A 24,662-nucleotide genomic window follows, 5' to 3' on the forward strand; every position below is an offset into this window, starting at 1 on the left:
TGCTGTGAGAAGGACCCGAAGGTAAGTTTTGTGCTTGCACAACACACACTCGTATCGCTGCTTGTTTTGAGGCACTCTGCTGCATTTATGCCTACTGAGAAAAGCCCAATTTCATGGCTGAGGTCACTAACACATCCAATTCATGTGCAGTGTTACACATATCAAGGCATAAGCTTTTAATCAAGACTATGACCAAGCTTCAAGCCCCAAGGGTTCATACGTTTTTATGTGAAAAATAGACACCATTAGCATGATAGATAAAAAACAAATTCAAAACAGGATGCAGTGCCTCAGAACACCCAAAGTGGGAACAAACAAAAGTAAAAAGAAGCTGAAATGAGCACTCAGGATTTGTATTAAAAGAGTCATGTGATGATTAGTGGTCTTTAATAATTTGTTTGGTAGCCTTCCAACACAGATTTTCAATATGGATGACTCTAGTAATGTATTTTGAACATCGAGGATTTTAAATACTACATCGATTTTTTTAAATTTTATGATAAAATGAAAAAGTCGTAAATATTTACAGTTTTGCCACAGCACCATATGTTTTTTTAAAAGCAGCATAAGTTTAGGAGTGACCACGTCAGCTATTGCCTTAGTGATCTATCCCAGAACACCCAATAATATGCAACTCATGACATTACCAGAAAAAAAAAACATATAAAGACCAGCACATGCATCCTTTTTTACCCAAGTATTGGACAAAAACAGTATTGTATGATTCTAATCCTTGTTAAATGACTTCCTTGAATTCAAATGACTTTGTTTCTTTTGACCTTTGATTTTTGTGTTGTATTTGAAATTTGATGATCGATCACCTGGTATTCTTTGGTTACAAACTCCTGACTATGTTCCGATTTCCTGATCCCTTTTCCTACAAAAACGCATTGTCTTGTTCTGAGTCAGTATACATGACAGTCATTTAGTGTAAGAGCCATTTGCTAGTTATTTAAGTTATATGAATGTTTTTATTAAATATTAGTGCATAATCTATGGGAGGACCCTATAACCCCCATAAGTTGAATTGAATTGGTATTTTCTAACTATTTCTAGCCTCTCTGACTAAACATATGCGAATTTCCCCTTGGGATTAATAAAGTATCTATCTATCTATCTATCTATCTATCTATCTATCTATCTATCTATCTATCTATCTATCTATCTATCTATCTATCTATCTATCTATCTATCTATCTATCTATCTATCTATCTATCTATCTATCTATCTATCTATCTATCTATCTATCTATCTATCTAAACATTATTCTCAGTTAGTGATCAGCCTTGCCAGGTGGAACGCGTTGAGGGCACACGGTTTTAAACTGTTGTTTTATGTGCCAAGTAACATGAAAGACAAAGTACTTAATTGAATGTGATACGCCGTACATTTAAAGCGCACAGAAGAAGAAGTAAAGAATCTTTAAGTATAGAAACAACTAAAGTGCTACAAGAAAACCTAAGTTTAGAGAAGATAACATTTTTTCTAATTTTTTGCCTTTTATTCTACATGTGTAATAACCTTTTTTCTTTATTCTTTTGTGGATTATTTGCTTTGAATTTTCAGTAAATATTTTAAAATGAACTTTTGGACTTGAGAGATTTCTTTCAGCACACGTTTTACCCGTGCTTGAACACGCCTTACACTCCTGAAGCTACATTGAGCGTTGCGATCATTGGTAAGCATCATTTGAATTTTCTGGTTCCTTGTTAATTTTCCCTCAGTTACTGGATTCCAATCTTGGATTATGGACTTGATTTGTTTGCTTTGGATAGCCCATTTGGCAAACCCTTTTATATTATTTCTGTTCTTCTTTTTCCTTACCTTGCCTATGTGAATAAAGAAGATGCAAACACTGAAAAGGTGCTGGGGATACGAATGTGATGGCCCGTATACTTGAAGAAACTAACAAGAAAAAAACAACAATCATCTTTACAGACTCGAGTTCACAACAGAACTAACTGAAGGTAAATGGGATGAGTGGCGGTTTATATGGAGGATAGACTGGAAGGGGTGCATCCGGTACAGCGGAAATTGGTAATGACATCAGTAATGGAAAAGTCATCAGTCAGCTGGTCTGCAGAGGGAGAAAGAGAGAAAGGATTAGAACTCTGTACCAGCCCCTGCTCAGTGGGTAATTACACTTATTTGAGCTCATAAGCTGTCTCCCATGTGCACAACACATGTTTGTTGCTATTTTTTTAGTATTTCCTAAATCCTTGAATTGCAAAGCTTTTGGTTTAGTTTTTGTCCTGAAGACCAGAGGTTTCTGGGTTACCCTCTCCCATGAAGGGCATTTTTGAGTACTATTGAAATTATTTGAACTTTCAAATCCTCAGCCCCATTTTGGGACTAGGCAGCCATGAAGAGTGAGGCCTATCTGGTAGGCCCAGGCCTGCATTTGGGACAGGTGTGGCTTTTTTGTTTAGTTTTTTGAGGCCTTTTCTTTATGTATTTGTGGCTGGAACCTCAACAGTTAATACAATGGATATAAAAAGAACACATTAAGTAAGAGTGAAGGGTAATGACAGTGAAAAGACAGAAGAGGACTGTAGGTTCCTGCTGAATAGTCAGTAGATGTACATGTTATAGAGTTAAGGACAAGAGATAAAAACAGCAAGGAACAAAATAGAGGCACTGGGACTTTTACTTATCTACTGACTCATACATTTGTTTGTACTTGTCAGGGTCACTTCCTTATCTCTATCAAAAGACTCTAAATCTATTTGCAGAATTCCTAGGGAGTTTCAGGTTGGATGAGAAAAATAATCCTTTTAGCTGGCTCAGTGTCTGCCCCTGAATCTCCTGGGCATCCTTACTAGACGCTCAAACCCCTTCAACTGCCTTTACTTGTTCCCAAAGTGCAGCAGCTCTTCTATGAGGTCCCAGCAGGTCATTTCTGTCAGTTGTATGTACAGATCAATTCAAATAAAATTCTTTTAAGAAATACTCAGCAAAATCACTGCTTGGTGATGGTGTGAATCTGATTATGGATTTTTACAGGAACAATCTATTTGCATTTAACAAGCTCAAGAGCACCAGTGCACTGTAAACTCAAATTGACAGTGGTTTGTGACAACATCTGAATTTCAAGAGTAGCACTTGCTAAAATGTATTTCACAAAATGAAATTTCTGACATTCTATTAGCTAACTGGTCCTGTCACAGAGGGTGACAGATGGGGGTTCTAATTTATTTCAATGCTGTGTGAGAAATATTAATTTTGATTTTAATCATGAGTCAGATGCCCTTTATTTTGATCTTCATTTGGAAATTATTTATATGTATTTTTTTTAAAATGTTATTTACGTTACAATGTCACTGTTTTTTTTTTACTGAGATGCATCATAATGGCCTCCCTTATGATATAAATCTGCTTCTTCATTTTTCATCCCATCTGTAAGAAAATAAAAACGTCTCCAATTCAGCCTAACAGATTATAATCTATCAGTAAGATTTCCCCAGAGCAGAGATGGCACTGAAATATAGAAGGAATGTTGTCCAGGAAGTAGCGTGATTAAGCTTGAGCTGGAGATCACTGATTGTCTGTGACACTGAATCAGAAAGGGGTGCCCATCAGGGACTATGTCATGTGAGGAGCAACTGAGCATCAAAAATGGATGGAGTGGCTGTCAAACAGGATATATGTCTCAGCTCTTCTTTGGTGTAAATTGATAGGTGCACAGTTGTATTCACAACATGGTAGCACCTCACTGTGGCATGGTACCACCTCAACCAATGAGAGGGCAGCAAGGTGCGGAGTCAACAGATTAAAATTTACAATGTTGGAATGTCTAAGCAGGTGCTTGCGACAAAAATCATGAGTGGTCTCCTTTAGACTTTCTCGTATACTCAAATATGGGGATGGATATTTGAGGAGTAAACCACAAGGCAATGATTACATTTTGATATTATGTACATTAAAGAACCATCAATAACAAATCAAATCAAATGAATAATGTATTAAACAATTATTATAAAAGTACAGTTGAATAAATCGGATTCTGCAGCTGTATGAATAAAAAAGTATCACTTCCGGTTAGCGGAAATAGCTCAAACGTTGAAAGAAATCTACGTTTTGTACCTAATACTTGCATGCAAAATTGAGTTGACCTAACTGAAAGCGTATTCAAGTTATCCTGTTTACATACACACACACACACACACAGATACACACACAGACATAATTCCAAAAATGGTATTTTTGTACTTGGGAAGGTCTAAAAAAATTTAATTTTTGGACGATTACAATACTTTCCATACAAGAAAGTAAATTGGACTCAGGGAGGTCTAAAATGTCGAGATTCATAAAAATCTCGAGGTTGAATTTTTGGATGATTACAATACTTTCCCTATACTTTGTATACGAGAAAGTAAAAATGCAAACAAAACAAAGTGGAAACTTTTTGAAGAACCCTTTTATGTATCATGGGGTGGGATATCTTACCCAAAATGATGGCAAAGATATTTTACACTGTGGTCGAGTGAGAAATGAGAAGTTCAAATGATAAATATTGGGGTACCAACCCAGTTGTTCTCATTTAATCAAAAGCAAATTTAAGACAAAATAGGAGCTCTGTAGTGTGAAACATAAATCAAATGAGACAAAATAAAGACACAATTATTGTTTGTTGCAAGGTTTATTTGGGAAGTCATATCCTGTGGTGTGCTCTGCTTCTGACGGCCCTGTGATTTATTGGTCAGAGACTGGAAATGACGGAGCCAGTTGCTGTCACTGGGCATCTTCATTGACACTGTGGAGGGAACAGAAGATTAGACACTGACACTGATTAGATTCAGTGTCCCCTCTCATCCCAGAGTGGTATTACATAACCCAGAGGGTGATCCATTGATGCACATTTATGACAGCACTTATCCTTAAAGGAGGAAAATTTCCAAATGGGATGGAAAAAATAAATTACTAGCACCTCCCTGGGGTGCACCTGCACAGATTCAAGTTGCTGCTGTGGTGGCTTGACTACAGGGCCACACACTACCACTCCTTTTCCAACTTTTTACCTCTCTCTCTCTCTGCCTAGTCCCGCGAGGACAGATGTGATTCTCAAGTGAGAATAAACATCTGGGGACAACCCTTGAAAAAGTGAGTAGTAAATAACAGCAAAATCCTGTGCCACAAAATCTACAACCACGGAGTTTCTTCCTAGATCACCCGCCTCCAGTTCCATCAGTCTGTGCATTTTAAACCACTGCCGGGGTGTCAGGGAGACAGCAAACAATACTGAACAAAAGACATGACACTGAGAGTAAATAAAAAGCTCAGATTACAGTTATATCCATTCAAGGAAAATAAAGGTTCATAATCAATTAACACATTGTAATGAGCTCTGCGACAGAGGAGACAAACAGGTACACATGTATACCAACCCAGCTACTGGGCTCCTCATGTTTGACAAGTTCTTAACTATTGCATCACTATATGGCAAAACAACAGCAACAACAACAACAACTCCCTGAGTCTCGATAAGCATTGTGGTCAATGGCTGTCCACCATGTTTAAATGCCACAGCTACTTTGTGATGGCATGTTTGCATTTCCAATTAGACAGTAATGTTAAATGTCTTTAGCTAATCGTTTAGATGTGTAGTCATAAGGTAGATGTTGTGCAGCCTCATCTGTGCATCTATTGGTTTTGTTAGACAGATTTGTTGATTCAGGTGTTTTGAGTACTGAAGTCTGCATCTCCAGTGGCTCTTTGTTATCGGCTCTCTTAACAGCAGTCCTTCTGACAAACCATTTATTACAGGTCCACATTTTTGCAGTTCATATTTTCATGAATATAGATGACAATTCTTTCAAGTTTACATCGACTCCTGCACTATTGTCGTATAGCTGAACAACAGAGAGCACACACAGCATTTGTGACAACATATCGCTCCCTTTTACCATTCACCCATTGATGCCATCTGATGCCAGTGTATAATGTAATATGACAGAAAGGCTTTTCCCTTTCATCAGGTTATTTTGTTTTTTAACATGCATCACACATTTATGTGTCTAAAAATGGGTATATTTTAGGAGACTTTTCTACTGTAGATGGTTTAACGTAATCAAAAGCTTGCTGTCTGTTACACCAGGTTAACAAGAGCACCCCAGATCTTAGGAATTCAAAATCCCCACCCCTACTTTGACTGTCGCCTTCAGGAATTGTTGGATTGGTTTAGAAATGTGACACTCAGTGAGCTGTCTAATTGCTCCCACCAAGTTTTAAGCACAATTCACACATGGTTGTCTCCAGATGGATGTATTATACAAGATTACTGTCTGCCTGCCTGCCTTAGACTCTGACTTGCCTTCTTCCTACCATCTGTACCTTTGCCCCATCTCACCACATGCTTTTAGACTTATTTAGCCATTTAAATTACACTCAGGGGTTAATTCCAGGACACAAATTGGAATAACTTCAGGGATCAAAAATACCCTCTCAAAGTGGTCAGGTAATCCCCCAGAGCTTCCTCTTGTAGACGCTGGTATCTCTGCATCCTTGAGATGCAAGTCACACTTAAAAGGCTAGGCACTTATTTTTGGCTCCCATGTTGCTTGTTGAGAAGGAATCCTCTTTTTCCTCATTTGAATCCTCTGCTGTTACTTAACTTTCTGGGGAGTCCTTCAGTCATCCCGACTGCATTTCTTGACCCCCCTGCTGAGCTTCAGCCAAAGTTTTATTTTTGCATTTGTTTGTTGTTTTATTTTTGTTTTTGTTAGTTTTCAGTTATTATTTCATCATGTCATTTCTGTTATGATTGATTGTGATTTCACATTTATGCTCCATTGCTTTAAATGTCCTGACATCCCATGTACTTTTTGGGTGATTCCCCAAGACGCAAGGCCCATTGCTGTTTAGGCCTCCACCCTGGCTTTATATTAAGCCCAAGAAGCAGCCTCAGTAATGCTTCATTGACATTATTTTGAAGATCGTTTTGAGTATTGCATTCTATTTGCTTTTAATGCTTTTTGATTTTTTTGCTTTTGTCTTCAGATTTTGAATTACAGTTAGTGTATTGGGAGGAAGTGCCTCTTCTGGGCTGGCCAGTGAAGGTCCTGGTCTGCTTTTATGGTTATTTAGATGCCCCAAACCCACTTTTGTCATGTCTGAGACTCCAGTATGTATCACCCACTATGTCGGTGTCCATATTGTAGTTGCTTCTGGGTCAGACCTTTCTTGTTGCATTTTCATGTTTCAACCAGGGTCTTTCCTCTGGCTCAAGTATGTGTTTTCGTTTTTATTTAATCTTTGTGCTGGTTTTAAAATATTACTTTTTATGTTGTGCTATTAATACTGTTTTTGGTTTTGCTCTTTCTGTATAGCCATGTTCAGATGTACTGTAGTGTGAATTTCTGTGTTTCAGTGGTCTCTGCTGGTCACTATCACTACCACATTGTATATGATAGTAACATGGTCTGGTGGCTTTCAGTACTCATAATTTCAGTACCCATAATTCACCAGTACAGCGTACTCTGTTACTTTGTCACCCTTAGTTTTACTGTTCATTGTCACTGTTTATTGTAAGTATGCTTCAGAGCTCTTCCTGGTGTCTTTCAGTGTTTCATTTTCATTATTCGTTGAATTATTTATTTTGCACTGCTCCGTTGGTGCATTTCACGCTGTTTCATAAAATTCTTTGCACTGAAAATCATCTAAAGATAGCGCATGTTTAAAGGAGTTGTCATGAGTGTGCACCTGGGGTCACCTTCGGGGTTTAAGCAAGGTAAGCGATACCACCCTGAACCAAGAGGAGACATTGCCACTGATTGTTCTTTCTCTTCCACCTGTAGTTCTGAGAAAAACCTCAGCGAAAGTAACTGGCCTCGCCCAAGGAGCCTGGAGAAGGCTCCTCCCCTTCTGGTCAGAGCCATATAAAAAGAGAAGTCCAGAGAGAGGCACCTCAGTCTGGACTCACACATCAGAGCAGAAGGAGCTCCCGAGCTGCCTGAAGCAGATAATCAATTGTTTACTGTTACATTTTGATTGGCCAAGTTTTTGTTCTTTATAACAAAACTCAGTTCCAGTCGAAGCTCATTTGGAGCCCTAGGTGCTGTTGACAGACATCATCCCTCATTGTCCATAATAGGTGCTCGGTATTAGACTTTGACAATGTATTGCCTCGGTATCTGGAGTGTGTGCCCCTTCGTTTTTTGTGCATATGGGGCATATGTGCCCCTTAGTGTAAACATAGTGCAAACTTGTACTTTCATATATGGTGCTCAGAAGGTAACAGCACCCTCTCAGTATCATCAGAGTTTGACAACCAGGTTGTTCACCAGGTCCCTCTCAGTTTCTGAAGTGCACATGCCTTCAGAAACACAAATGTCACCACTTTGTGTACATAGCACAGATATCATTATCATACTTCTATGACCCATGGGGGAGGTCTCCTTTGGTGTCAGGAACACTCGTGCCTTCAGAAACACAAATAGCACCATTTTGTGCATGTTCCATGGACATTATTAGCATACTATTTCTACAACCTACCCCCTAGGTGTCTGGAGTGTGTGTCCCTTAACTTTCATAAATGGCCTCAGATGGCATCACCCTAGGCAGTCGCCTATGTCACCTAAAGGATTGACCAGCTCTGCTTAAATCCAAACATTTCTTTTTATCAATTAAATGGGGATGCCCAGCTGACTCCCCCACATTTATTGTGGGCTCCACCATTCTTCCAGGCCTGGACAGGCTATATACTGTGTGACTACCTACTACCAACGAAAAATATTCAGAGAGTAAATACTCCATTTTATAAAAAGGATGAAATGTATTATAACAATAATGGAACAGCCCAAGGTGAAGTGATGAGGTTACTAGAATACACCATGTTAGCAAAATTCAAGATTCTTTATGCCAGTTCTATATCTCAGAACTTTAATCAGTCACAGACCTACTGCAGCCTTGTAAAATTGCCAAATCCTTGATATATTTGTTGCAATTGCAGTAGGTAATTGCGACCTGAAGGTCACAGTTTGTCTGACCTCAGAACCAGATCTTATTGGATGTCTTTCAGGTTTTGTCAGAAAAATGAGTGTAAGCAAGCAAGGAGACTGTCCAGCATTTTGTGAAGTTGTTCTTAACTCTTCTTAATTTTAAACATTGCTAAAATTCGGAAATGCATGTTGTGGACACCAACGGGCACTCCAGCTCCCCAAACACCCAACACACGCAGGCACGGACAGAAGTTTAAAACACAAAGCATCTTTTATTGTGGGAAACTCTTCTCCAACAAGTGTTTTCCACTACAGCCACACAGTAAAGCACAGTGTAGCACAACAAATCAACTCTTGGTCTTCTTTTCTCTCAGTTACTGCCTCATCCACTCCTCCTCGTAAACGTTGTCCATCTTCCTCCCAACTCTAGCCCAAGTGAGACGGAAACCCCATGAAATAGGACTCCCCAGTCCTTGCAGCCCCCCTGGCAGCACCCACGGAACCCAACACGACTGAATCGAAGAACTTCATGTCCCATGCTGCCCTGTGGAAATCTGATGCACTGCTGCAACCCAGAGGGGCTCTCATCTAGTGCTCTGGGGGAGATAATGCCCTGTCCCCTCTCTCTCCATCCATCTCATGGGTGTCTTGGCTGGGTAACAGTGCTGGCTGTCCTTTGCAATGCCTGCTTAAAGTTTCCACATTTTTAGCAATGAGAAAAATACTGAAGCTAGCGAGATGCAAGGACAGTGGAAAAATTACTGATATTTTTTTAAGTACAGGAGGATTTCAGTTAGAGGACTGCACTGACACAAAATGGCTGTTGTTCAGTTGGTGAGTTTGTGAAGCAAAATGCATGGAGTACTTTGTACAATGAGGATGTTTGTATCAGTTAATGAGATGACAGCACAGGCATTGATTGTTTTGAGTGTGGGTGACCTGGAGACTTGTAAACTTAGGAGAAACTTACATAAACTTTGGCCTGGATGGTGGGAAACTTGTAGCATGATGAGTTTGTTTCAAATTTCACAGACATCTTAGAAGACAACGAGACACTGCAGCAAGTATGTTGCAGAATTTTGTCAGTTGTTGGAGTGACATTGGGAGACATGCAGTGGGACTGATAAGTGTGCAGAATTAGCTGTTAGGAGAAGCTACAGTCATGTTTAAAAGAGAGCTGGAAATGAGGTCTGCTACAGATAATGTCAAAGATTCAATAAGTAAATGCAAACTGCTAAAATTGATCGTGTTAATAAGATCAGCAAAAACTGAAATGGTTGTACATGTAGGGGAGCCTGTTTTGCAAATAATTGCATTTATTACTGTAAAGACTGCCACTGTAGTGTTTCTGGCAAAGCCATAAATGCAGAAATTGACACAGGAGCATCAATTTCAATCATCAGTGAAGAATCGTATATAAATTATGGAATGCTGGTCAAGCTCCTTCTCTTTGTAATTCTTCTATTAAACCAACAACTTATATTGTAGAGGCTACTCCTGTACTGGGGCCACTGCAACTACACAGTGAGTAAAGTGGCCAGAAAACAGAAGGCTGATTGTTATTGGTAGAAGGTCAAGGGTCAATCCTGCTAGGCTGTGATTGGATTTAGGAAATTCATTTACATTGACAGTACCAGGGTTGGTTCACAGATATACAGATGTATACTGGGCCCTTTAATGTTTAGGGTGCATCTTCTTTCTTCGTGGTCAGAACAATCCCTTATGCCATAAAAATTAAAGAGAAATAATTAGAATAGCTGCAGTAACTAGGCATGTAGTGGGCTGATCCAATTGTTCTTGTACTGAAAAGCAATGGGACAGTTTGCATTTGTAGTGATTATCAGTCCTCTTTTGAGGCATACCCTATTCCACTTGTTTTTTGCGCTGGCTATGGGCAAAGCCTTCACAAAACTGGACATAAGCCATGTTTATCAGCATTTGACACTTTAATGAAAGCATACAACAACAATAATGATTTGAATATCCCATGCAATTGCAGGATAAAACAAACAGCTTTTAAAGTTGCAATTGAGAGAAGCCATATCAAAACTGAATTAAAGATGGCAATGTTCCGGTTCCATGCAGGAACGGGTAGATCCATGATGGTGGACAATGAAAGTAATGTCAGTGATGGGATGTCAGATAATCAACAAGAACAGCAACAACTTTTATTTATATAGCACATTTTCATACAAATGGTGTATCTCAAGATAAAGAAAGAAAAGTTTATATGAAACAAAAAAGATTAGGCAATACTAAGTAACAAAGAATAAAGTAAGGTCAGATGGCCGGAGAGAGAGAGGTTGGGAGCATGTGCTGATTACAGTGGGTTGCCACACCCACCACAAGAGGAACCACCCAGATTAAGATCTGAGTGCAACCATGCAACACCTCAGGACCATACTGAAGAATGTGAGGATTTTCACAGTGGCTGGAGTGCCAATCCTTCTTGCAGGGCTGGTTGCAGATTAACGTCATACCCAGGATGGAGCAGGTTAAGGGCCTTGCTCAAGGGCCCAACAGAACAGAGTCACTTCTGGCATTTTACGGGATTCAAACCGGCAACCTTCCGCATGCCGGTGAAAATCCCTAGCTTCAGAGCCACCACACCGCCTACACCGGGAGAACAGAAAAAAATAATAAATAAAACTCCAGATGTGTTAGAGTTACTGTTCCAAGGCCAAGAGACTACCCAACCACCACTGGGCATTCTACCTAATATAAATGATCTAAATCAGTCCTTATGGCTTTCAGGCCTCACATGAAAGAATTTGATGATGGTGGTCATGTGGACATCTGGCCTTCAATCCATCAATGTAGCGACTGCATGGTGTCTTGATCAGGTGGTGGTGGTGCAGAATTCCACCACAGAAAACCGGGAAAAGAACAGCAGACAATAGAAGGGATTAGTGTGGATTGCAATGCCTTGATCAAAATGATAATTCAATGCAAATAAAGCTTAACAAGGATGCACTAAAATGTAGCTATATTAGCCTAGCAAATCATTTCTAGTTCTGCAGAGAGAGGAAGAGAGAAGACATTAGTCAACAGTGCCAGTTCCTGGTTTGATGGGAAAATATTATCACCAGGGCCCTTAAGCTGTTTTCCATGCACATGCATGTGAAAATGTTGAATGATGAGTCACAACAGCATGTTACACTGCAAAAAATCTAATCTAATGCTCAGGATTTTGGCAGGGGTCATTTTGAAAAAGTAAGGTTGATTCACCATTGTAGTCCAAATGTTGAATGGAAAACTGTTATGCTGATCACACTCAATTTGTGTCCAATTCTAGTCAAAGAGACCACTCAACAGCAACGTTAAACCCAGTGGTGTGGTGAGGTGCATTGGTCAGCCATACTGCTAATGTGTTGTGTAGCCGTTAGGTCAGATTATCTCAGGGAACAACGTGAGCTACCACAGCTATGCTGATGACACACCGCTGTATTTATCAATAGCACCTGATGACCCCGATTCTCTGATTCACTAACACAATGTCTTACTTGTATTTCTGAATGGATGAATAGTAATTTTCTAAAGCTAAATAAAGAGAAAACTAAAATCTTAGTGATTGGCAATAATGGATACAACGAGGCTATTAGAAATAAAATGGATACATTAGGATTAAAAGTCAAGACGGAGGTAAAAAGCTTAGGGGTAACTGTTGACTGTAATCTGAATTTTAAATCGCATTTTCATCAGACCACTAGGACAGCATTTTTTCACTTAAGAAACATAGAAAAAGTTACACCTCTTATATCATTGAAAGATGCTGAGAAATTAGTTCACGCATTTGTTTTCAGTCGACTAGATTACTGTAACGCACTCCTCTCAGGACTATCCAAAAAAGACATAAATCGTTTGCAACTAGTACAGAATGCAGCTGCTAGAATCCTAACTAGGAAAAGAAAATCCGAGCACATTTCTTCAGTTTTGATGTCACTACACTGGTTACCTGTGTTATTCAGGATTGACTTTAAATTCTGCTTATGGTTTATAAACCCTTAAATAATCTCGCTCCATCTATATCAGAATGTCTGACACCTTATATTCCAAATCATAACCTTAGATCTTCAACTGAGTGTCTCCTTAGAATTCCAAGAGCAAAACTTAATTAAAAGAAGTGGTGAGGCGCCTTCTGCTGTTCTGCACCTAAAATCTGGAATAGCCTGCCAATAGGAATTCGCTAAGCTAATACAGTGGAGCATTTTAAAAAACTGCTGAAAACACATTATTTTAACATGGCTTTCTCATAACTTCACTTTAATTTAATCCTGATACTCTGTATATCCATTCATTATAATAACTATTCATGGTGGCTCCTAAAATCTGTACTAACCCTACTCTCTCTTCTGTTTCTTTTCTGGTTTCTTTGTGGTGGCGGCCTGCGCCACCACCATCTACTCAAAGCACCGTGATGTTCCAACATTGATGGATTAAAAGCCAGAAGTCTGCATGACATCATCATCAAGTCCTTCCGTGAGAACCTTAACTACAAAGAGGACTATTTAATTTATATTAGGCAGAATGCCCAGAGGGGACTGGGCGGTCTCATGGCCTGGAACCCCTGCAGATTTTATTTTTTTCTCCAGCCATCTGGAGTTTTTTTTTTGTTTTTTCTGTCCTCCCTGACCATCAGACCTTACTCTTATTCTATGTTAACTAATGTTGTCTTATTTTAATTTCTTACTTTGTCTTTTATTTTTCTTTTCTTCACTATGTAAAGCACTTTGAGCTACTTTTTTGTATGAAAATGTGCTATATAAATAAATGTTGTTGTTGTTGTAGCTAATGATTTTCTTTATCATTGGTGAGACTTAACTACAAAAAATGAAATCTAAGCAAATGGAAAAGTATTTATATCATGACATAAAATGTTGTTTTCCTTATTGTTAGAATTACTTACTTATCAAAAAAATTGTATTTATGATAATTTACGCTTACTTTAAGAAATCTTGCTTAGTAAAATTTGCTTACCCTATTGGTAGATTTTTTTGCAAAATAAAAGCAAAACAACTCCTGTTTAAAGATTTTTGTCTTGTTTTACAGATGCATTTTTTGCAGTCTTTAAGGTGTACTCATTTCTCCGCCAGAGTTCCTCCCCTGGTTGGGATTCAGATTCACGTTTTATGTCTCTTTTATTCATTTCTGATTCAGCAATTTATGTTGTTCTTCTTTATAATTCTTTGCTTTTTATTTTGTTTATGTGTGTAAACTGCCTGTGTTGTAGTCCATGGGGGTATTTTTCGTACGTGGATTAGTCGTTTAGCCGGATGTAACTGTTGACGATTTGGCCTGATCCTGGATCTGTCGGTTTTTCGAAACTCTTGCTGGAAGTGTTGTCACACATCCTAATCCTCAAACCTTCTCGGAGCAGGTTTGTTCTACGTAAACAAGGATTAGCTCACAGACGTGATCAGTGACGCTGCGTGGAAGTCATCCAGTCATGGCTTCGCCGTTCATGAATGAGCGACCAATTGATATTGGTGCGCAAATTATACAAAGAGAATTTCATATAGAGAGGGTTTTGCGCGATCGGCAAGATCCTTTATTGCTCCCGGAGGAAATTCTTTTCGAAAGATACCGCTTTAGCCGAGGGGGAATATTGTACCTCAAAGATTTATTAGCACCTTATATTCGAAGTCAAACTCGGCCATTGCAGGTAGGTATTACACAGGCTAAAACACCCACAGTTCCATGAAGAATCTCAATCAGCCTAACATTCTCATTACCAGGATTTCCAAATGTGATTGGGGCACATGGGACTGATCAGAGTGAGGTTTGATCAAACATTATTGGAAAATGTACCTCTCCTCCTGATGAATAATCAGACACAGTGGTCTTCATCAAATATTTGACCTTCGTCAATATCTCTTTGGTCAGACACAGGTTCTAGGGATATGACATTCCCTGCAACTGACCCAACAAAAAGAGGGCTATATGGAACATACCTATGGCACACATGGAGGACAAATATATGCAATGACCATCCTTTACCTGAAATGAAGTGACCACTTCATCCTGCCACTGGTTCTGAGGAGGAGCTTCCCCTGGAATGCCCTCAGAAAACAGGGCGATGGGCATTTTGCTGGAAAGCCAACTCTTCTGCAGGGGTTAGGTCTGGACTGCGTGGACCTCCACCTGTTTTTTTGCTTGTCTGCTTTCTTATTAGCTTTAAAATTAATGTTTTTTTATATTATATATTCTTTAAATAGTTATATACCAATATTTACCAGTTTGAAGTATATTCTTGTACTTCACATTAACCTGTTCCCATGTTCTCCTTGTGCTCACGTTTGATCTGGAATTGTGACATATTAAATAATAATTAATCTGACACATAGGAAATGAAACGCTGCATTCAGTAAGTACAATGCACACTACTTAGCGTTTAATTTGTCGGCCACTTTTGCCAGCTGTCTTTTCTGGTCTGGGCTGCTTTGCAGTGTTAACCCTTGTGCATATTAAATCTTGAAATTCTTCATGTCCTTCGAATAAAAGGTCTTGCACCGCGTGTGTGAAAAAAAAATGCGCCCGTTCTTTTGTCATTTTATTACAGCCTATCAAAGACTTGCTGATCATGTTTTCTAGACGCAATATATATGGGCTTTTCACTCAGCGCGGGCACGTGCATTTATCTCGGATGATTAGATCCAGTTAGACTAATCTAACACACGGCTGTGTTTGAAAAACCGACCTATCCCAGATGAATGTCACCGGCATTAACTTATCCAAGATGAGGCACCTGATCTCGGATGATTTAAGTGGCGTACGAAAAATACCCCCCCATGTGTTTTGTGGGCAGTTCCCCCAGAGGTGGAGTAACTTGCCAATCACAACCAAAACCTGCCCTCTGCCCTATAAATCTGGAGGGTCTCCGACAGCTCCTGGTGGTTCATTTCAAGCATGTCTGGGAGTGATTAGAATAATTGTGTTTTGTGCTGTGTTTGTGCCATTGGAATTTTGACCTTCATGCTTTATGCTTGACTAAATTTCTGGATTACTGTTTTGGGATTAATGTGCATTGGATAGCCTTAGTGTTTTTGGGTAATTCTTCTGCTTCTTGTTCTCCACAGTGCTTCATTGTTACTGGAGAACATTTTGTAAGGAGTAATTCTTTTTAATTATTAAGACTCTATTTTTTCCCTATGACAAGCTGGGTTTTGATTGTGATATCCCACTCCAATTGGGCTTTTTTGGAAGTGTTCCTGGACTATCAGGGGATCCTTTAATGCTTATTGTTAGCTGAAAACTGAAATCTTACTCTGATACTATGGAATATACAATAAATCAGCTATTAAGAATGCTATTACTTAGGATATGCATGTCTTCAGAAGACAAATCCCATCATACATGAATACACACTCTGCAGAAAATAGCCATGCCACTCTATATTTCCAGATGCATGTGAAAGACCACAGCAGCTCCACTCTAAAGACTTTCCATTTGCTGAACACCAACTGACTGTGTGCTTTATGTACTCCTGCTTGCTGCTGGGAACTGAAATCCTACCAACAGTGGTTAAAATGGAAAAAAAGAAGAGGCTGATGTTTTTCATCTATTATCAGCTAAGTTTGTGTTCCTTGCTGCAATTCCCAGGCGATAACAGCTGGTTAAAACAACAGTACTGAGAAATTGTGAGAAGTGCCGGTACTGTGTTCTTGGGAGTTTTTCTATGTGTACTGGCTGTGTTTAAAGTCAGCCAGTACTCGCGTAAAAGTTTATGATACTTCAAACAGCAAAGCACTGCCAAAAGATAAACTTTAATACTAATTCAATGCAATAATGGGCTTATCCTCAAAAAGACAGAATGTCCTCAAATAGACTTTGCCACCGAATCAGAGAAGTTCATTCTCTACAGTGCCCTAATTTTTTTTCTGCACTGCTGATTGGCTAATGAAAAGTCCATTACGTTGAATCAGGAGATGCAGAAACGATCCCCTCGGGGCGCTGTTAGAAGACGTTCCACGGCATCAGTAGACAACCTAGTATAGAGGTGGTCTGTCAGTAATTTAAACATTTCACAAATACTACCTAATTTCTGACAAACTTGTCATCAATCATAAATTAAAACAATCTGAATGTATTTATTTTATTAAATATAAATTTCTACTTTCAAGTAAGCTGAAGATTCTGAATTTTTGTTGGTAAAAACACATGGGCTAGTGACCTAGCCGTTCATAGTGGATGAAATGCACACTGGCAAAACTAAAGTGGAACTAAGGAACTGGAAGGAACAGTAGAGTAGTACTGGAATCAGCAGAGACATGCAGTTGTCAGACATGGCATTAACACCACTATGGAGGTCTACTTGCTACAAGGAAGTCTCTGAGAAACTGAACTTAGAATACAATAGGAATTCCTTCTCTTCTCCTTCCTCAGAGTGAACGTCAGGCTCTGTCTGGCTGATCCTTATTTCCAGGTCTTCACTGAGATCTGACTGGGAGAAGCAGAGCTATTCTTGAGATCCTTTGGCTGGTCTTCTTTCCAGATATCTCTGCAGGTAGTTATCATCTGATAAAAGAGATTAGCATGTCCTGAAGTATCTGGAGTTTGTTGCCTGGGTTTTCCCATCTACCTGTACCACATATGTCACAAAGAGGTATAATGAAGACTGAGTGACCTATAACAAATAGTCTATTTCTAAAACTATACTTTAAACACACGTACATTTTCAATAAAAGAAATGATTGTAGGTGACACAAAATCATCCCCACAAATTAAGATATTTGCTACGGATAATTTAGTATGTTGAACAACTGAATGAAGATGTCATCAAAGGTGCTATATAAAATAAAGATTGATGGCTAAACATTGGCAACAGGCTTCTATTGTATTTATTTTTCTGCTTGTATTAATGGCAATTTTTAGCCTTTCATTCTCCTTCAATGAGAGTTTTCTGCAATGTCTTTATTTTGGGAAAGGATTAACAAGCGTGATGAAACAGCAGCACTATTTACTATTTCAGTTTTTCTTGACAGCAAATTGCCTGCTCTGCCAAATAAAAAAGTGCTTGGTACAGCAGGCACCTCACTGATAAATAGTGAAGGTTTGCTTTCTTTATACTCCACACTCTGTCTTAGGGATCCTTTTGTGTCATCTAGAAGGATTACAGAAATGAACAGGTTGCAGATGTCAATATTTATTGAGTTGATATGTTTTCCATGATTATGTGCTTGCCAACATCTGCCTGACAAGCTCCACACCAGTTTACTGTTTTCTTGTTCTAATGAAAGTGACACTGCTTGGCAAAAGAAAAAATCCTTTCCCTCCTCATATTAAGAGATCATTTAACTTATATATATCAGCATGGAGCTGTTGAGTTGACAAGCTGGCTCTTTTTAAAAGGGCGACCAAGAGAAAAGAGTAAAGACAGAAAAAAGGGTCAGAACTGGAAGATCAAGAAGACTGAAGCATCAAAACCAAAACAAGGAGTGAAAAATACAGAATCTTAGAATGTAGCAAAAGTCAGAAAACTAGAAATCAAAAAATAAAGTTTCTTTAGAAATGCACAAAGCAATGTTCATTATCCGCAGGTCAGATGAGAACACATTGAATTGGGTTACCGCTTAAACCCATCAATGCAATTACCCACAGGTTATGACTAGTGTTGATTGGCAAAATTTGCTCAAAGCGTTTTTCACAGCAAATACGAAGTGTTCACAGGTGATCTTGTTCACTGAATATTTTCCTGAAAATTTGCTGTGCAGCCAGATTAGACAATCGTTTTTCTCCCAGTGCCCCATGATGCTTTTCAAGGCCAGCGTGGCATCACAGAGCTGTAGAAGCCATGTGCAGAACTTTAACGCATGTGTACTGTAAGATCGCAGCTCAATCAATTTTGTGCATGTGTGATGTTGTGACCCAATCTGGCAAAATTTGCACGCTGCAAGCATTTAAAAAAAAAAACCTTCAGTATTTTCATTTGAGGAGTAAATTAGGTGACCATAATGAGAATATTATGAGTACTGCAACCAGAACTATAACACCCATTCCTGTCTGCTGTTTCAGCCACTAGTTTCCACAGCGCCACATGGCTAATTATACATGCATAATTAGTCATGTGCAGCTACAGTCAGAACAAGCCAAAAAAACAAGCCTTAAAAGTACCCCCTCCCCATGTCAGACAACATTTGAGACCTGGTAAAACAATTAATAATAACAAAAGACGTATTACAATGATGAAGAAGATGATGTTTCTGTCTTCTTGACTGAAGAAAAAATATCTGCAAAGATAACTTCAAACAATGGAATGAGCCAGACCCATGACACTGCTTCATGAAACAGCCAATGTGTGTCCCAAGACTCACAGCAAAGCAAACTCTGCAGGGGTCCACTCATCAGTAGTTAGGGTCCCTGGGGACATACCCGTAGCGATGAAAAAAGCTACCTAGACAATGGGATACAATGTAGGTACCAGAAACAAAACAAAAAACAAAATTCAAAATATATAACAGGAGCTGCCATCTCGAAGGCACTTACCCTGTGCTTTGTATGATGACCATGGTAGGGGTAGTTACTTAAAGAAAGAATTGCAAATTACTAATTATTTCACAGTAATCGTAACAGGATTACTTTATTGATAATTTCCAGAAAAAGCAATCCCATTGATAATTACCTACTCAGCAGTTAAACAAGTAAAGTACATGGCTTATATTAGCACTGTGCAATTTCAAACATATGAACCAGCAGGTAGAGAGTCCTTTAGTTCACAAAACTAATTCTTAATAAAAAAAAATAAATCTTAATAATTAAAATAAAAACCGATTTAGCCAGTCAAGCACTTGCAATGAAAGAAGGAGATTTCAGTTGCAAAAAGCTAAAAAAGCTTACCCATCTTACTGGCTAACAGACCAGAAAATGTCCAGCCATGAACCATGTTTTCAACAGCCCCTCATTTAAATTAGCTGTCCTTAAATTCACAGTGGAGAAGGACATCCCACTGCTGACACAAATATTGTCCTGCTTTTCAGTGTGGTGTGGGTAGAAACTGGTCCATGACAATTTTATCTGTCAGGAAACCTTTAATAATTAAGCAGCATCCAAAAGTATTCAGTAGCACATTTGCATTGAATTTATTGAAACAGATGCTGCTTAACAGGTCGTTGCTCTAGCTCAGAGTGTGAAGCGCTTTTAGCATGTGTCCCTACACCAAGTCTGTGAGCAATCAACTAACTCACACTTTTACTATGCATGACAATCAAGATAACTCACCATGTGTCAAAGCCACCCTAAATGTTAGAGTAGACAAAACAATAACCATGGACTTTTTCTGGTCACTACAATATACCAAGATGAAGTTAGCTCTTAATATCCTGTGTGACTAATTCCTCACTTGGGTTCAAACCCCAAACTTTGCACACACGGTCCTGACACAGAAGAAGTCAAACCTACTCAGCTTGAGACAGTTTCCTATCCTAGGTATTCCCTGTAACATTTTCCACCTGTCCATAATAGATTTAAACATTGATACTAGGTTTTCTCTAACTTGCTTAAATCCACTCATATTGTGAAACACCTCATATTTCTGACATGATTGCGTGTTAGATCCAGTGTGCCCTCTGCAGCCTATTCCCCACATAAGATCAAATCACAGTGCCTGGATTGATAGGCCCACCGTGGATCTGACACTCAAGATGCCAAGTTTGAGAAGATTTGTGGCTGGAACAGTCGGCAAATCTGTTATCTGCAGGCACAGTGCCATCATTGCAGCTAACCAGCCATTTCTCCTTGAATTGTGTCACTCTCTCCTCACATCTATTCACTATCCTTGGATTTGGACATCCCATTTACGATACAATTGTATCCTAAACTTGGCTTAACCTTAACACTCATAGTATCCAATTCAGCATCATGTTTTAAAGATCAGAATTGTTCATTTTGTTGCCTTTGGTTAAGTCATTTTTTCAACATGTGCTGATCTCTTTCAACTTTTACTTAACTTTCAAAACGTAATTTGTGGATTTATCTGGAATTTTACTTGCACAAGAAGCATAATGTAATATGCAATTCAACTTGCTTTGTCAGCAAACTAAAAGATGCAATCAGTGTCAGAGCTGTGCTGAAAACATCTCATGAGAACATACAGTAGCTTGTTATCAGCTACCTGCCTCGCTTAGGAAGCAATAATGAACAATGAAGACTCGCCATTTTTATCTTTCCATAGCAGCTGCCCCGGCAGTAGGCTGAAGCAATGCCAGATTTGAATCAATGTCCTTATCCCTATTTTAGCAGCCCCTTGAGGAGATGAGATGTAGGATTATGGTCTTCTGACCTTTAAAATCCAGAAGTATATTTTTCATGTATTATAAATTGTATTTTGCTGTCCTTCAAGCATGTATCAGCTGTTCATTGGGTTTATTAATGATCATGCTGATAGTGCAGTTCTACATGCCTGGGCTCATGGCTAATATTGTGGAGTTGGCACATTCTATTGAGGTTTATGTGGGTTTCCTCTGGGCTTTTACACATCCAGTGATATAAAGGTTAAGGACATCAGCTTGTTATGTGTGAGTGTGCCCTCCAGCAGATGATGGTCCAGTGAATTCTTGTTACCTGCTTTATGTATCCTGCACCTAGGAAAAAGCTGTGGCACTAAGCAACCCTGCAATTTAAAAAAAGTTAGATGAAAATGGATGGATTTAGCAAATAACAAAAACGAAAAACAATTAAGTGGCAAAATATATATACCAACAAGTGCTAATTTACATTTGACCCCTTGTGATACAATACTCAGTATCTAAAACCATGCTGAAGAAGATTAGTTAATCCCTTTGGGTTTCAAAAACCCAGGATAGAAATCAATGAGCTACATGGAGTTGCATTTCAGCGTCTCAGTCCTTGTATTCTCCTCCAGGCTACTTACCCTTTGTCCTTGTCTGTCATGGTCAGCTGACAGAGATTAATTAGCTCAGCATAATTACCATGTCAATGAATCCTCGCCATAGTCACTGCAGTGAGGTTGGCCAGGAACTGATGCATTAATGAGATTGCAATGTGCTTTGGTAGATGATGCATATTTGATTGTACTGCTTTACAGAGTAGCCAGAGGGAGCAGCAGATTCATACTGTTTAATATGATTGTAAGTGCTGTGATCAAAATGCTGAGGATGGTATATGTGTCTTGTAAGAGTTGTGCCAAAGAAATACTAAAAAAAATGCCTGACTCCATGAAGGAGAAAAGGGGCCTCTTCTGTTTGAAGGTGTGCCACCAACGGAACACAAGACATGTCAAATGCTCTTTGAATTATGACAAACGATGGGATCGGAGGGAGTGGATTTGTACAAGATTACATGGCTTTCAACATCTGGAAATTTGACCTCTTTCATGTTTCTGTGCTGGCAAACATTAGTTATCTTTTCACAAATGAATTGAAGCCATATCATAAAGAGTGCTTAAACTGTATAACACAGGACAGCATGCAACGATTTTGGAATTGACTCAAGTGAAAGAAGAAGAAAACTGTTTAAATTAATCTCGAAATGGACACACAGCATTACACAAGGGTGATGCAAAATCAATTAAATAAAAAGTTAAAGTTGGTATAATTTTTAATTCTTCTGATGTGAGTAGTATTCCCTTTGATTAATTTAAAGCTCATACATGAGCTGCAAGCAGCTAACATCCTTATACTGCATATCATGTATACCATCATGAACCTGTGCCTGTGGAAAGATACCTCATAACTGTCACCATGTGCTTAGAGACAACCACGGCAAAACCGGGTGGTGCCAATGTCATTGAATATGACAAATTAGACACAAAATATATGAAAACATGAATAAGATTAATTTCTTGTAAACCAGTTGTATATATATTGTGGCTGTGTGCGGGAATGAAGGGAGGGCAATTTTGAAAATTTGGGACACCAGAAAAGTCATCCTTTTTAATCATAAGAAGTCCACCTCAAAATGCACCTTTAAGGTGAGAAGAAGTATTAGCCACTTGGGCAAAACAAGAAAGAAGCTGTTAGTTTTTTAAAGAAGCGTCAGGGTCGTTTCTTGAGAACTCCGTCAGGAGAGAAGATGATTCCTTCCTGACAGCCTGGCTTCTTTATGGCACTTGGGCCAGATTGGGTGTGGCTAAGTGCCTGTGCTGGGTGGTTTTTCTGAGCTGCGGCGAAAGAAGGAGAAGAAAACGTTAGCGGGTTATCACATACCTTGATCAAGTCTGTGAGGAGGCCCTCCATTTCCTTATACCTTATTAGCATCAGGGTCATCAGGTGCTGTAGATACATAAAGCTGTGTGTCATCTGCATAGCATTGGTAGTTTCACTTTGTGTTTTGAGATAATAAGACCTAATGACACAGAGCGCAAATAACTGTGGGCCTTGAACAGATACTTGTGGTACACTATATACAATGTCATGGATCTCTGAACTACAATCACCACAACTAACAGAGCTTTTTCTACCTGTTAAATAAGACTAAGATATTCTCCAAAAAGTCCACCCATTGACTATTTATTAGAAAATTGTGGTCTGTGGTCTCAAATGCTGTGCTCAGGTCTAGCAGAACAAGAACAGATACATGGCCTCTGTTTGCGTTAAGTTGTTTACTACTTTAAGCAGTGCAGTTTCTGTAATATGATTTGTTCTAAAACCCAGATGGTTTGGGGAGCTCTGCTGCGTGAAGACCTAGACAAGTTGCCATCACAGAAACAACTATAAATATTGCTCTGTTTTAGTGTATTGTTTTGGAGAATGCAAGGCCTTGCGTTTGCGATGTGATATCCAAGCACAACTAAAAGAAAAGACAAAAATAGGATGAAGTGATAGAGTCCCACATGGGAAAAAAGGAATTATTGAACTTGAATGTCTGGGTGCCAGCAGTTATAATTAGATTTCAAATGATTAAGTTCTCTGGGTGAAACACTCTGGACTTGCTCTCATCTGGAATTATTAGTGATTGGTCCAGTAATATAATCACCCTGTTATAAGATATGGCAGAGAATAAGAAAAAGGTTGTGCAATATCATTTGAAAAATGAAAATTATTTGTAAACAGTAGTAATACTAAGGAAAAACTGACAGGTTACCTACAAAGTGACCGACTAGGATCTTCTTCACTCTTCTAGTTCTGGAAAGCTGGAGACAGACCTAATGCTAACTGGTTCCAGAGACATATCGGTTTATGTTGTTTGTAGGCTTATGGTCAACTTTTAGGATTTGGGTGGAATCCTAAACAAATTTCCTTTAATAAATATGCAACAGGCCGGCACGGTGGCGCAGTGGTATTACTGCTGCCTCGCAGTAAGGAGACCAGCATTTGCATCTTCTCCATGTCTGCGTGGGTTTCCTCTGGTGTTCCGGTTTCCTTGTATGGTCCAAAGACATTCACGTTAGGTGAATTGGCGATCCCAATTTAGCCCTAGTGTGTGGTTAGGGTGTGTCTGTGTCTGTGTGTGTTTGCCCTGTAATGGACTAGCACCCTGTCTACGGTTGGTTCCTGCCTTGTGCCCTATGCTAGCCTCCATGCCAGGCTCCAGCAGACCCTAGTGACCCTGTTTAGGACTAAGTGGGTTAGAACTGACTGCCTGAAATATGCAACAATGCAGGAAATCAAAAAAAGATGGATGTTTTTACAGGATTGTATTTATTGTTCCAGAATATATGTTATGGAAATAACATAAAACAAAGCATAGTTGAACTGTTATAGCTCTGTATTTGAGACCTCATATTCACAACTACATTTTGCAAAGAAGGCTCCAGTTATCTGTAAATTCTT

This window comes from Erpetoichthys calabaricus, chromosome 13 (assembly GCF_900747795.2).
Source record: "Erpetoichthys calabaricus chromosome 13, fErpCal1.3, whole genome shotgun sequence".
NCBI classification, from domain to species: domain Eukaryota; kingdom Metazoa; phylum Chordata; class Cladistia; order Polypteriformes; family Polypteridae; genus Erpetoichthys; species Erpetoichthys calabaricus.